At 37.3% G+C, this 16380-nt stretch overlaps 2 protein-coding genes across 3 annotated transcripts in view; one reads left to right on the top strand and one right to left on the bottom strand.

Moving 5' to 3' along the window:
• Window positions 1–836: 836 nt before the first annotated feature.
• LOC117386331 (RNA-binding protein with multiple splicing-like) overlaps window positions 837–16380 on the bottom strand; it is a 66073-nt gene continuing 50529 nt past the window's right edge. The window contains exons 8-9 of one of the 2 annotated variants that reach the window (XM_033983676.2): window positions 5836–5969; window positions 837–4421 (exon numbers count right to left, since the gene is read on the bottom strand). The gene's annotated coding sequence lies outside the window, so the exon portion shown is untranslated. Of the gene's footprint in view, window positions 4422–5831; window positions 5970–16380 lie in introns of both variants that reach the window. The other variant, XM_055229032.1, reaches the window with a different exon arrangement.
• Window positions 15720–16380, top strand: part of adissp (adipose secreted signaling protein) — a 200473-nt gene continuing 199812 nt past the window's right edge. Inside the window, exon 1 of the mRNA XM_055229033.1 lies at window positions 15720–15731. The gene's annotated coding sequence lies outside the window, so the exon portion shown is untranslated. The remainder of the gene's footprint in view (window positions 15732–16380) is intronic.

The following is a 16380-nucleotide window of genomic DNA, read 5'->3' as shown; positions in this document are numbered from 1 at the left end:
TTAAGCCTAGATGTAGTTGTAGCTGACTGAAAGTTGTAGTACTGGTGGTAGTAGTAGTAGTTAGCTGGTAGTAAAAGTATGCCAGAAGTAGTAGAGGTATTTTACTAATAGTAGTGGAATGATTGTATAAAGGTTGTGGTAAAATGCATCTAAAAAATTATTAGTAGCAGTAGTGTAGTCTGAAAGTAGTGGGTATTAGTTGTAAAGTTGAAAGTAGTAGTAGCAGCAGACTGAAAGTAGTAGAAATATTTGTTGCAGTAGTGGTTAGCAATATTAATGTAATTTAATATACAACTTGAGAACATATTACTAGTAGTATTAGTTATATCCTATAATAGTAGTAGTAGCAGTAGTAGCAGCCTGAAAGTAGTACAAATATTTGGAGCACTACTCTGAAAATAGTAGGTATTAGTTATAAAGTCAGTTGAAAGTAGTAGTAGCAGTAGTAGCAGACTGAAAGTAGCACAAATATCTGGTGCAGTAATCTGAAAATAGTGGGTATTAGCTGTAAAGTCAGTTGAAAGTAGTAGTAGCGGTAGTCGCAGACTGAATGTAGTACAAATATTTGGTGCAGTAGTGATTAGCAATCTTAACAATATAATTTAACATACAACTTGAGAACATAGTAGTAGTATTAGTTATATATATATATACCTCTACCAAAAGAATCCATGTTTAATTTCACTCATTGCATTTTCTTGAACAGAATGTTATTTTGAAAAACTTTTACGGTCAGTTGTCCATAAAATCCATGCAATTTTTCTCAGTTTCCACATTACATGGAATAATTGATTTAACAAAGAAACCAACTCAAAAGAAACAAGCACTCCATGACAGCAGGGATGACGTCAATCTTTAATGGCATATGGCCTTGAATGTCTTCATTTTACATTTTCATAAAAACCTCTTTTTGATTCAGCTTTTTTCATGATTTCATCAACAAACAAACCTACCAACCTCTGCAATTCACTGAAATGCATTTTCTCCTCACAGCGGTCTACATACGGTACATAAATATTAACAATACAGTATAAGAAAAAAAACAAAAAACCCACACACATGCCGTGAACATGCACAGAACACATACTCGATTATACTGAAAACAATAGGATAGGCGCTTTTCACTTGGACAAATTGGGATGGTATATGAGTCGGGCTTCCAGAATCGTCATCAGTACCAGTCAAAATGTACTATCTGGGATTTCACAGTGAATTATGTAGGTAAAAACATACTCAAAAACATTACATATGATCCACTCAGTCAATTACAAACATATAAAGCTCTTAAAATGACCAAAATGAATATACAATGAAACTTACATTAATACTTACACTGACTTATATAAGGGGCTATAAAACAATGCCAAAACAACACGCACACGCCTTATAAATACTTAAAAATTTGGCGCCGCAATGGCTAAAAAAAGCAATCCCGCTTCATAAAATCAGTTGATATCATATGCATATTTTAGTTCATTACAAAAACATTAATATTTGAAGTTGATTGCCAAGCAGGATAAAAGCTTCGTTTTGCTTTTTCTGCTCCTGATTGTCACATGATTTTGAAATGTGACACGACCTCATCAGCGAAAATACAAGAATCGCTTTGTGTGTTGACTTGAATGAAAATCCGGCGTAAAAAATGTCAAGAAGATGATCGGATATGTCAAACAGCAAAACATTTACAAAAGGTTGTGTTTTTTTTCCCCCCCTGTCCGATTATAATGATGTAAATTTGAGTTGTACAAAGTTGAATAGACAAAAGAGAATTGCTTCAAGTGAGTATTGTTTCTGATTGCTCTTTTGGAATGACACCAAAAGACACACTAGACAAAAAAAATAAAATAATATAACGTTATACTTCATAAGAAATCAAAATGAAGACTACAAAGCTGTCACAACTGAATCATCGTTTCACTAGCCGAACAGCTCTCCAGTGTAAAAAATACCTTTGGTCTTTTATTTCTTTGTCCTTCTTCACAACAAAAAGGGTCTAATTTTAGCAGGGCTCGGTTTTGAAATGTTCAGGCGGTCACTTTTCTATTGCTAGGTGGCTTCTCGCTATCAATAGGTTGCGTTCACGATCTTGACCTGGATTATGTCGTAATTTCAGACGCAGAGGTTCAAGGCAGGGGTCTATAAGTTTATGGAAAAAAACAAAATAAAATCCACAAATGTTGAACCGAATCATTACTTGTTTGGGATTGGCACAAACTTGGCATATTAATCTTATGGCTTAAACTGAAAACGTTCACATTTTAGGAGCTGGCAGCGCTTTCTGAAGCTGTTGTGAAAGAATAATTTCACTTTTGTTTATTTACGCTGACAGGAGATGTTGAATTTTGTGCCAGTTTTTGTTTCATGTGGATAGGCGCTGTAATTACAGAGATATTAAGTTACAACGACAAGCTCTACCATAGAATTCTGCCCTGTCTCCGGTTCAGTTTTAAACTATAGGGATTATCACGTGAACGCAACCTAGAATGCCCTTCAGTGAGTTGATGTTGATTTGAAAAAGAGAAAAACAGATACGATCACTCGTTACCACTGCTCAGTTGTACGACTAAAGACAAGTGTTTGCTTCATTGGGTTTAAATACATTTGAGCAAAGAAAAATCCACTCACATAACAAACAGCGCTGTACAAAAGCAATAGGCAGATTTGAAGGATGGATATGAAAACTGTACAAGGTTTTTATCATTGGGGTATATTAAAAATGCAGTATGTAGCTTTCTAATGGAAGACCTGCTCGTCTTCAGTGAGTTTTTATTGCTTTGCCTGGAATGTTCCTCAGTATTGCATTAAAATATCCATGCGAGCAGACAAACCGGAGACTTTAGAGAGCAAAGTTACAAGTCAGGTATGTGGATATGTAACTATTTGTTTTATAATGTATTTTTGAGCAATAAAAACACCTGTAATGGACAATGCACGTTAGATAAGTTTAATATCATACTGTGGAACATTCCAGGCAAAGTAATAACGTCTCCATGGTGGCGGATTACCGAAAAAATGTTACATAGTGCATCTTTAAGTCTTTAAAGCATACTTCTACCAAGGCAATGGTCTTATCCTGCAATAATAAAAACTAAAACCGTTGTTCTTGGTTTGGGGAGGATGTTGTATTGAGAAAAGTCTTCACTTTGTGCCACTCTGAGGTAAATCTGGTCTACATTGATTCCTCCGAAATTGGCTAAAACCTTTGCACAGTACAATGAAAATGAAAAAAAAAAAAAAAAATCAAATCAAATCATCACATGACTGCTTTGGTATAACACAGCGACATGTCACTCAAACAGCAAAGAAGAAGCAGGAGTATGAAAGTAGTTCCTTACACACTTTAACAACAATCATACAATTCAAACAAACATATTTTTCGATTACAAAAATACCTTTTTGTCTGTCTTTAAAATATCTAAAAATGTACAGCATTGTTTTTTTTCCTTTTTTTTGAAAAATCATGCTTCAACATTATTAATAATCGTAATAACATTAATATGAATGATATACAGAATAATAATAATTATAGTCATAGAATAACATTATCATTAAAGGACACATATTATGCACTCGTGGCTTTAATTCCCTTTTAAGCATGCTTTTGGTCACCTTGAGATTAGTATTTCACAAGTTAAAATAATGTCTACTTTTGTAAAACACAAAAGTTGACAAGCAAAACATATTTCCGATTAGGTATTTAGGCATTGGAGCTCCCTCTGCTGTCCGCAACAGGATTGAACAATCGAAAAATCAACAAATGCAGCACTTCAGCCACGTGAAAGTGAACACAATTTGACCACAGAATGAGTCCGGCGATGTTTTTTTTAACTTAAAAACTATGCAGGAGAAGTCTGTATTTTTACCTGTGACGTAACAATCAGGGGAAAAAGCCAAGGGAGTCCTCAGAGAAGACGACTTTGGGTTCATGAAACAAGAGAGTGAAGCAAAATACAACTCCAGGTATGTTTTTGAAAAGGGGACAGCAATATAACATGGTTAAAAGCTTAAAAAAAAAGTACATTTTGCATAATATGTGTCTTTTAAGCATTTTGTCCACACTTCCTTGCAGTGGCCTTTCTCGGTGGCTGCATATTGGAACGCTCCTTTGGTCTCTACACTTGCATATACTCCACAATGTAAAGTCAATGGTCTGCTTATCTTCACAGACAAAGAGGGATGTGCGCTTCTTCTCACGCAATGCCTTGTACCTTATTCAAAAGGTGTCGGAGGGAAGTGTAGCCAAAGTGCCTGCCGCCGATCCATTTCAGACTATGTAACAGTATAAAAAAGAGGAAGGGGGGCATCTTCGTTAGGGCGGGAGGGAGGAGGGAGGGGTGGGCTCGATGTGTGATGGAGGCTGGGTTTGCATGTCCTGAGGCTCGTGAGGCTGCTACTGCTGCTGCTGCTGCTACTGCTACTGCCTGAGAGATACAGACAGAGACGGAAAGAAGAAAAGAAAGAGGACAAGGGGAAGAGGGGTTGAAACAGAGAGGTTGGGGCAGGGAGAGAAAGGGAGGTAAAGAAAGAAAGTGAGAATGACAAGGCAGAGGAGAGGTAAGTAATGTAATAGAAGAGAGGAAGGAGAAAGAAAGATTAAGGAAGTAGAGAGTGATTGGTGAGAAAGACAGAGGGAAAGGGGCAGGGGACAGAGAGAAAAGGAGTGGAAGAGAGCGAGAGAAAAAAGAGAGGAATAAAGAAGGAAGAGGATAAGGGAGGGGGTGCAGAAAGGAGAAGGGGCAGGAGAGAGAGTAAGAAAGAGGGACAGAAAGACAGAAAGAGAGCAGAAAAAGAGAGGAGACAGACAGGAAGGCGAGACAGAGAGGTTACCATGGTCACAGTGCACAATGTCAGCTAATGAAAACACAAGGGACCGACAAGGGTGAACTCTTGCAGGGGATAAACATTTACCAAAATATGACCTTCAAGATTTGAGAATTCAGATTTTAATATCAGGATTCGTTAACATTTGCAGGATTGTAACAAAGTATTTTTTTCCTTTTATTAACTAAACTAAAGTAAAATGCTAAAGAAAATGTGTTGCATCTGGCATAAAAAATTAAACAAAATAAATAAAAACTCAAAAAATCAAAATAACCACATCCGCTAATGCTGACATCTATAGTCTATATGTATCTATTCATTACTTGACTTTATATGGTCATTCAAAATAACAGGTCCTCGCTCTCCTGATGTCTCAAATATTATTCCAATATCCTTATATTTTCTGTTACTCATCCACAATGCAAACTGACATAGCGATGATTTTTCAGTTCTGGTCGGTTGAACAAAGAATAAAAAAATCTGGGTTTTCACACCTTTAACCACAAGTCTACACATTGGAACCATCGCCAGAAGGAGAAGAAGACATGTGAGAGGGAGCAGAGGTGCGACTTACACCTCTGACCACTCACGCTGCATAGTAGGGTTGTCAGAAGTATTGAAAATCAAATACTTATGGGTAATAACACTAGTATCGATAGATATTTAGATATTTATTTGAGTGGCGATACTAAAAAGTAGGTCAGAATTTGATCTTTACTGAATAGTTTTAGAATGATCTTACGCTTTATCAGAACTAGGCCTATTATAAAACCACATGGTAGGGCTGTATCTTATTGCAATTTTACTGGCAAGCACTGCAACAAGATTTACGATTAGCTTTAGTAAAAGGATTCTACTCTATTACTACTTATTGTTGTTCTAACTAACTCTATTCTCTAAAAAGGAGCATTCCATAATCATTGTAGTATTGAAACTGACTATTTAGCCTATTGTTTAGTATCGAAATACAGTCTGACATTTTAGTATCGTGACAACACTCCTGCAGACACTTACCAACGCTACGCTGCCCAAAAGGAAGAGGAGCAGGGGCTGTCCTTCTGGATTCAAGATGGACACAAGAAGAAGAAGAAGAAGCAGTCAGCAAAGGCCCTCACAGCCGCCCGGAGCCACCATCACACATCAGGGACCTGCAATGCACAACAAGTCAAGAACTTTTAAAGAACAGAAGGTCTAGTTTGAAGCTTAGGACCACAGGATTTACTTAAATATAAGATTGGGACTTATTCAGTTAATGATGTATGGGGAAATATTTGGGGGATAACCATTTATGATGGGTATTTTTTCTTTTCTTTTGTTATTTTTCTGTACTATGATAAGATTTGAACTGCAAAGGGCTGAATCAATAACGTAGCCTATATGACTCATTGTAGAATTAGAATATGCTTTGGGATGATCCTGCTTTAGTGCTTTTACATCAGTGGAATAAGTTTCAACATTAACGTTTCTAGCCTAGATTTTCTTCAGCAATATATCGCACATCAAAATTAGTTATCGTGAAAAAAGGTTGTATAGTTTTACCACAATTTTCATGTAAAACAAATAGATGTGGATTAATTTCATGAACATACTGTAATGAGCTGATATTTTCTGTTTCGTTCTGAGTTGACACCTTTCGTTGTTCTTGTAACTGTTTATGTTGTTGTTAATGTAGCTGCTCTTTTGTATGTGACACTTGGTTGCTATGCCGACACGCTGATGTGAAGTTTCTATTGGTCAGTTACTGGTCTGTTTTGGAAACTGGCTCTAGGAGTTGAAACTGCTGTTGTTTTGCTCTTGTTTTAGCGTGGGTGACAGCCTACAGTAGCCCTTGTGTTCAGAAAACAAACAACCAGAAGAAATCTGGCGTGTTTCCTTATACCAGAACGCTACAATATGATGAAACTGATAATGATTAAAAAAATACGAAACATAAAAGCCTTGTTATTTTGTTGTCGACGGATCGTTTTACATTTTATAACATTAACATAACGTAAAATTCATTTACCTAATCACACTCTGAGTTAGCTGCCAGAGAATGACCAGTCTTAGTTCATATCTCCAACTAAAGAAATCAAAACATTACTCATTATGATGTCATTTGAGATCTTATTTCCCAACATTAACTTAATACTAATTTAACATGGCAATAACTTTTCCATTACGGTCCAGCTAAAACATGTAATGCCATTTAAGGACACATCCACATGAATAACTTCTTTCTCAAAAACTCTACATAACTAAACATGCAATTCAATAATCTAACAAACACGGTACAGTACTGCGGGTCAGCTGACAGTGGCCCTGCGTAAATGTTTCTAAATGCTTCTCTCAACTGTATCTCCTTTGTCTGCCGTGATCCCGGTCAGAAATCCCCCTCTCAAATAAAGAAGAAATGCTTAACCCCCCTGACCCTCCCAAAACTACCCCCAGATGTAACACCAAAAATAGGCATCTCGGGGAGTATGCTAACTCAGGTTCAGAAGGGAGCAGTGAAAAAATAAACAATTTCATAACTGAACTCAGACTGGAGAATGAACAGTGCTTGCCCTGTGTATGTGTCATCCACTTGTAGTAATAATGTAGAGTGAACATAGACTGCATAAAGAAGCGGACCAAGTGAATGTGACGTCAACCGTAGTGTTCAGCTCCAGTCACATGAAGCTCAAGCCTAGCAGTTACAGGGCCAATTTGGAGTTGAGCTCTAACCGCGTGTATCATAGCAACCAAAGAGCCAATCCGGAGCCAGGCAGCTGAAGGTAATGCCCTGAGGTCGCTCCCACTAGCGTTAGCAACAGGCTTGATTGACAGCGTTGCTAAGTGCCCGCTCCCTGCTAAACCAGTGGTGCGGGCGCTTAGCAATGCTGTCAATCAAACCTGTTGCTAACGCTAGTGAGAGCGACCTCAGGGAAAGAAGGCTCCTGATTTGTCAATTATTGTTCTTATCTTGATTTCCGGACACAATAGCAAAATAAAAATACAAAGATCATGTAGAGTGGGTCAAAGCGAACATTTAAAGACCAAAAGGAAGAGGGTCACTGCAGCGTCACACAGAGAAAGGCGATAATTTTTCAATATAAAGTGAATTGGAGGCCGAGTTATGGAGCCGGAAGCACCCCCCCATGATCACTTCCTATTTGGAATGCAGCGGCTAGCAGGTTGGCTATGTCCATTTATATATACAGTCTATAAGAGTGTATCAGAACTGATGCAATTCACTTTACCTGTTTTTTATTCTGTCTATATGCTGCACTGTGGATAACTATAATCATAGCGACTTATTGTGCATAACAGTATAGTTAGAGCTGCAAGTTTAATCGCAATCAAATCAAAATCGCAATTTTAATGGAACCAATTTGCAAAGTGTAAAGGCTGCAATTCTTAGTACCATACCAAGTACAATTATTTTTTCTACAAACAACAAAAGATCCTGTGTTTTTCTGCATAAAAACTGCTAACCCTGTAGACTAGTATACTATTTAAACAAAGCAAGATAATAAAACTTTTTTTTTAAATATACAGTACCACTAAAAGGCATGAGCTGCAACAAATAAATTGTTGAATGAAGCAATAATTAGCCATAGAAATGTTATTCAACCCTCTCCAGCTAAAATCTTAACGTATTACAACAAACATAACTAAAATCTCTCCAATTTTGCAAAGAAAAAGCACCCACGATAAACACTGAACCCAAAAGATATTGTTCCAGGTTTCATATATGTATTGAAAAATGTGTATATAGTAATTAATGTGACAGGCCTATGATAGATCTGTACAAACATGTTCTGAAATGTGACTCTTGTATTAGTTGGTCTGTCCATGTTTTCACAAATCTAATCGTAACTGCGATCACAATGCTTGTCAGAAAAATCCCCTACGCAGCACCGTACACAAAACATGGTTTTACAGCCTTATATTTTTACACTATTAGCACAGTGTCTTATCTTATCAACATAAATTATGGAGGGATGCAGACATAGAGGAGACAGTTGGAGTGGCTTGGGACATGGCTGGCCAAGCTAATGCCCTGTTGCGCGTTCAATCAGGGATGAGCCAATCGATGTGCAGCTAGCTATACAGTCGCATGGCTAAGCTAACGCGGCGCATACCTCCAGACCAACCTATTTGTTCAGGCTGAGACGCTGAGGTTTACCGATTGGGTTGATCATTGAACATGTCGGAGCAGATTAAGCAGAGGTTTAGCGATTCACAAGCTTAATGTGTTACATCCAATAAGCTAGGCAGAAGTATACTGTGAGATAGGTAAACAAGTACTGTTAGAGAATGTGGGTGGTGGTTCTTCACAATGTGGGATTTGTCGTGTGGCTGATACAGATTAAGCTTTTAAAATCCATTGCAAGGGCCATAAATGTATGTTGAGTTAGAGTTAAAGAAGACGTACTGTGCTTGTGTCTGGTATACGGTTATAATCTATGACGCCCTGGATCATTATGTTATTATTTGGACATTTTAAATTGCAATATTGATCTAAACCAACTTAATAAAAGAAAGCTGATGTCGCCCTCAAACATCATCACAACAAAGAGCTACGCAGCTGTCAGCACCTCCTATGGATAGCTGCAAATTACGCTAGCAAGTAGTGTTTTTTTTTTTTGTTTTTTTTCATTTGTACGAAAATTATGTCTTGAATATGGGAGTATGTCTTGAATATGGGAGTATAAAGATAAGTCAAACTTGAATGAATCACTATAAATACAACTTTGAGGATGAATGAGAAGGGGAAACAACTGTAGCACGGTTAAAGGCTCTAAAAAGATTATTTTGCATAAGAGGTCCACTTTAAGTTCACACATTAACTATTTTCTTTGGTGGTATGTTTACATTTTGTCATAATTTTTACCAGATGTTTACTCATTAGTTTAAAAAGACAAATCTTATGCACTAAGGACACTCTGGGAATGGCACAAGGACACTCGCTAAATGTTCAATATAATATGATACAAATATGATATAATATGATCTGGGGAATGCTGCGATATCACCGATAGCCTGTACCTAACACAATGTTGTTGAGAAAGGTTGGCTTCATGTACTCAGTGTTATCAGAGAACACTGATGTCATCCATCAAAAAGTTTGTTGTTTCAAGCTATGCCAGAGTTGCAATTGTGTTTTAGCACAGATGGTAACGACATGCTGTAGCTCATTTACAGCTAATGATAAAAGGGAAATATTTAACACAAAAGTTGATGTGAAACTAGATAACAAAAGCGATACGAGCCATTAGAAGCTGGTTGTTGGGACTGGGTCTTATTTTCAACAATTACATATGTTTAGTGATATTACGGATTTACTGCTTGAAATGATTATCCACTTCAGTTTTATTTCACGGTGGGGTTCTGGGTTAAAGCCTTACTGTGGAACTTTTTTGTCAAAAACAGACTGAAATAAAATGTTTTCTGTTTTGGATGTTTTTATTTCACTATAAAATGTAGAAACACATACATCCTTACAGTGAGATTGCATCACCACAAACCTGACTCTTTCTGTTTGTCTTATGGAAATGTTGCTCCTTTGGCTATAATATTCCACAGTATGGCATAAAATGTATCTGTCTTCAAGGAGAAAGTATGGTTTTATCGATAGACAGAGAAACAGATAGATAGATACGTAAATAACTTATTATTCCTATTTCCATGGAATCATGCAGGTGACGTGCCACTTTAAGAAAGTTACAGGGTTACTTTAATGGCTATTTGGGGGGTCCTGACCTAAAAAATGTGGGAACCCTTGCCTTAAAGCTCAAATAACTTGTATAATCTTAGGTGAGCCCTATCTTAAGTTCTCTTACACAACAAAATGCAGCTGCTTACACCCCTCCTTCTCCATACAGTCTTTCTTTTACTTTTGGAGTATTCTGACTGTACGTGTTATTATTCAGCGGGAGCACAGAATAAAGTCCCTCTTCCTTATTAGTGAGGCCCCAGCTGCCCTGAGCTCTCTGCTGGGAGTTCAGGAACCATTGCTTTTGTCGGGCGATTGGCCAAAAGCTCCTCAGGGCAAGAAGCCAGAGACTACCTAAAACCTCACACACAAATCCACAAACACGACAGGGGTGCACAACCACACACAACACCGGGGTCTGTCAAACGGAAAATCTGGATTACCTTTGTCCACAGTTCAGCTACGCTTTAATGTCCACTATTAGCATGTCACTGGAGCTGCTCTGTGCCAGCGCATGAATGTCACGTAATATTTGACTCTTAAAACCACCAAATACGACTAAATATTATGTCTCTTCCCTGTGTGTATTTGTTTGGTATTTGGCATCTTTTAATTCAGAAGGCCCATAAGAAGAGCTGAAGAAGGCCCATATAACCAAAATGCGTAGGCAAGTCCCGTGTTCACAATAAACTGGACTTTTAATGCAGCGGAGTGCATCATTATGAGTTTTCTATATTACTGAAGCAGATAAATCAAAAAGGGCCTGGTTTAGGGCTGAGCTAAGAATTGCAGTATCAAGACTTTAATATACTTAGGACTCAATAATTTCAGTTAAAATAAAACTAAAAAGTAAATGGATTAATTTACTAGTGAAACTCTTTCCAAATACAAACTTAACACAGACAAAACCAGGACAAAATCAAGGCTAATTTTTGACTTAATAAGGAAAATCATTATTAAAATCAGATTTATTTAAGATATTCTTAAAAAAAGAAAAAGAAAAAGTGCAGTGTGTTTTTGTCAGATGTGTTTTTGGTGTCATTGCAATATTTTGAGTAGGATGTATATATTGAGTATGTTGTGATATCAATTATTGCGCCAGTCAATAACACAATAGATACTTTTCCATTTTGAGCGGAGATTCCCAATCGTAACCAATGTCACCAACTAGCTACCATAAATAAATATTTTTTCAACCGTTTTAAAATCTACCTGTAATGAAGTGGAGCTGGCCAATAGCGATGCTTGCAACTACAGTGAGACTCTGTTGGACAAATGAGGTCGGTTTAACTGTAACTCCATCGCTTTCCTCTAGATGGAGTCAAGAGTTACGACAATCCTCACAATAGTCAAAATTAGACCAAGCATATTTGAAGGTATACAGTCATAAGTATATGAGTAACCCTTTCTCTGTGTATGTTTAATCTGGTGAACTTTCTTCCTAAGTCTGACCCTCTTAAAACTGATCACTACCAATGATTCATCAGCTCATAATGGATGGCTGATACTGTATATTTCTGTTGCGATTATGTTTGAGCATATTTTCCATTTCAACCCGCAGCTAGCAATATCACCGGAGATTAAATTTCCAAACTGACCGTTATCTTGACAGGCAAAATGCCAGCTGATTAGTGAGGCCCGTTATCCGTTCTGACTAAAGACCACAGTGCAGGTGGACAATGGCACTCTCACTCTCACCCTCAGCTGTTACAGAAATCCCCCATGGTTACACTTCCTAATGCAACAGAGCTACCGGATACCCACTAAATCACTACGGTAGCCTCAAAAGTCCAATAATTATATCTGTTATAGGCGACATTTTGAGGATTTTTCATCATTAAAAAGCCTTTTTTATTTTTATTTTAATAGCTATGGCAATGGCCCGAATTTTTCATCTTTCCGAAACCCATGGATAGGTCACTACATGAGTTTAAAATTTGATGTGTAAGCAGAGAATTCTATGTATGGTAGAATTTGGTGCCTTGTGAATGTTATGTTTGCCACAATATTAAAGGTGATAGTAACTTTCCTTGAGGAGCATCCATTCGTCACCTTCTTATATCCATGGAGCTTGGACTGTATGACATTAAACTTACAAGGTAATGCCAAAGGATCAAGTATTTTCTAGCAATAAAAATGCCTGAGTTTTAATAAATGCAAGAAATATTGGTCTAATGCCATACTGTGAAACATTTTATACTGTATTGCAAATGAGCCTGCCCTTCATCTGAAACGTCACGGTCTAGAATGTCATGAACACAACCTATTTTGAAGGTTAACTCTCACTATGAGAAGCAGCTCGCCAATGCATGAGACAGCAATACCAGACACATTGTGGTGCAACCTAGAATAGTCTCATAGCCCCAGCTCAAGTTTATTCTTGTCCCGCAGCAGCTAAAAGTGTTTCAAAGGATTTCACAAGCGCTTTGTCTCCCCACACAGCTCTGCGAATAATGTGAGTGTGCAGCTATCAATTCACAAGACGAGGAAGGCCAAAAACCCCCAGGCCTAGAGGCGATGAAACGTTTGTTTACAAAGCTGCAACTTTTCAGGGACAGCCAGAGCATCAGTTCAAGAGGAAATTAATAGTATAGTTTTATGTATTATTATTGTTATTAAAATATGTTTGTTGCTAAGCGTTGTTTTGTAAGTGCGTATTGAGTTATTGAGTCAAAACCTGAATCTGGTTTGAAAAATGATTTTTTTTTTACTGTATACCACAAAGGAATTACCCTCATATTTTTGGCTGTTATTGTGTCTGTTGTCAGTGCTTTAAAGCTGTGGTCTTTACATTGTAGACACCATAATTTTCTATACTGTATCTCATATATGTCTGCTGTCTGTAATTATGTCTCGATTATGACCTGAGCCCGCTATGCCCCCCTGCACAGCGGATGCAAGGAAGTTGTTGATTCCCGAGGTAATACCCACTGACCAAATTACTTCCTCCATGTTTGATAGAGGAATAATTATTTCCTCCTATAGCCCCTCCCTCCTCACACACTCCGTCTTTCTCTGACCAAGAAAAAATCCTGTTTAAAGATCAAATATGCATTTTTCATAACGTTGCAAGATTAATCGCAATCAAAATAGCAATTTAAATGGAGGTAATCGCAAAGGCTGCAAGACCATTAAAGGCTCTGTGCACCGGAGAACGCTAGCACTTTTATTAAAATGGGAAAATAAAATAAACAAACTATTAAAATTCAAATGAATAAAAATAAATTTAAATAATAATAATACCAATAATAATAATAATAACAATAATAACTTGATATGTAGAATTCTTCAGTTTGTGGTGTTGTTTTAATCATTATTATGACTCAAAATTAGCATTAGCGTTCACATTGAGACACAAACATGTCTCTTTCAAAACACGGAAGCATTCTCTGGTGAAGTATTCATTTTATTGTCTAGTTTTTATCATGTTATCAGTGACATCCACCTGCAGCTCCGTGTCCACTGCCTGATCTTTCAATATTTATTCATTTTAGCATGATTTGGTACAAAATATCCAGTCTTTTTCTGCACAAAAACTGCTAACCCTGTAATTTAGATCTGTGCAAATGTGATTCTTGTATTACTAGTCAACTCACATTTTTATCTTTTGGTCAATTATTCTGGACACGCTAAAAACATGAACTTTGAATAGTATCCCATTATTAAAACATAACGAGCAAATATAATCACAATCGCAATGCTTGTAAGAAAAAAATCCAATTAGATATTTTTCCCAGATCGTTCTGGCCTAGTTCTTCCTCCTCATGATACAAGGGCAGGTAAAGGACTAGCACTAATCAACAGCGAGATGAGAACTTGCCAGCACCCATAGCCTCCCCCTACCCCCCTTCTCCCCCCGTTGCTCCCTTGGGTGTCACAGGGACATGTTTGTACCTGTCCCATGCCGGGGGAGGAAAGTGGTGACTGGCGCCTCGTTCACGTACAGTCAACACCGATGCAAACAAAAGCCTTAAGGGTTTGGTTTTGGCTTCATTTGTTGGTATAAGCTCAGTCAGATTAAATCAAGTTCATGACAAATACTATAATTACAACATGAATCATGACATCAAATTTATCAGTCTTTTTTCAAGTCAGAAATTTGAAAAAATGATAAAATAATTGACTCAAGGTCTTATATCAAACTAAATAGTTTCTTCTGAGCTTTAAGCCATGTTAGAATGGTGTTACCTCATCAAAAACATACCTGGAGTTGTGTTTTGTTTTATTCACACATGTTTGAGTAATCTTTTATTATTAGTCTGCCTAAATCTGCAAAGTTCAAAATGCTCTGTTCCACCTTGTGATGTCATGTAGTGGTAGTTTTCAAGTTAAGAGCTACCTTTTTTTCTTTTTGTTCAGTAGAGATCGGAAATTCCGGAAATTATCCAAATGATTCTAGTGAAGGTGTATGGAGTTTAAAAACACATTGGAGCACTTCCTGTATTACCACATGACATCACAAGGTGGAACGGAGTGTTTTCCTTTTGAGGGAAGAACTCAGCTTAAATACACAGGGTTTGTGTGTCAAACATGTGTGAATGAAACAAAACACAACTCCAGGTCTGTTTATGATGACGAAACAACATTATAACGTAGATCAGAAAAGAGCGCAATATGAGCCCTTTAAAGGTGCTTGCTTGCCTGGAGATGTCATTCCTTTGACTGTAATGTTCCACAGTTTGGCATTAAAAATAATTGTGCATTTATTTAGTTACAGGTGTTACTTTGAGTTGGCTCGCCTTTCCACAGATTTGATGAACACACCTGCTTGCCTCCATGGAGAAAGACAAGTTGAATGGCATACTGCGGAACATTTCAGGTAAAGCAATAACATCTCCATGGACACAAGCAGGCAGCTGTGAGAGAATAGTCACATAGTCCACCTTGGTAAACTGGTCAGATTGACAATATAGCTTATTAGAAACCTGAATAATAATTTACTAAAAAAAAAAAATAATAATCACCATGTTACGCTTTATTGTTTTGAAAATACTATATTCACCGAAAACAACAGATTAACATGTTTTATAAGTTTCACTTTTGTTTTGACGCTCTCAGTGCCCCCTCCCTTTACTCCCCATGTAAAGTCACTCCCCCTTCAGAGCACTACACAACACAATGAGAATCCATCCTGCTAATGAACCTCGCACATCACCTCAGGTCTGTGAAGTTGTTGTGTACAGTTTTGATTCTTGCTTTTGTATATTTATGTAGAATTGTCGTGTGTAAAGACGGATGACATAGGCTTGTGGGTTGAGCATTCAGGAGGATTCAAATAGGGCCTGGGAGGGATCGCAAAATGATTGAAAAATCTTAAACTGCTTCAGGCATATTTTTGATGAGGGAACAACATTATAACATGGTAGAAAGCTATGAAAAAAAATCAATTTTGCATAATACCCCTCTTTAAAACTCACTATGAAAATATTACAGATCATTTCTTGTAATCACGTTAAGTTGATTAACATGTTCCAGTAACTAAATGAAAGTACCACTGGTTGCTTAAGAATGCGGTAGACTAATTTGAATGAAAATGTGCAGCCTAAATCTGATTCCTTTATAGTCTTCATCTAATTATTTTAATAAAGTTTCATAAAGAATCCTCCCCCTAGGGTTGTTCTGGGTGCCTCAGCAGTTCATAGCGTATATACCCCTTTTATGACCTCTACGCGCATTACAGCGTGCTTTGTCCCACCATCTTTACAATCCTCCAAAGTGCACTTCTCTGTCATAAAACGGAAATTCAAAAGCACTTTTTAGATTAAAAATTGTATTTCATCCCGGCAGCGTTTGACAAAATGATAAACACAAAATAATATCTACTTTGTACTGCCTGCCAATAACTTAATAAGACCTCACTGCTGATGTGGTGGGCAATA

The sequence above is a fragment of the Periophthalmus magnuspinnatus genome, chromosome 18 (assembly GCF_009829125.3).
Source record: "Periophthalmus magnuspinnatus isolate fPerMag1 chromosome 18, fPerMag1.2.pri, whole genome shotgun sequence".
In the NCBI taxonomy this organism is placed as follows: Eukaryota; Metazoa; Chordata; class Actinopteri; order Gobiiformes; family Gobiidae; genus Periophthalmus; species Periophthalmus magnuspinnatus.
The sequence above is the reverse complement of the archived record's forward strand: the minus strand, read 5'-3'. Positions and strand labels throughout refer to the sequence as shown.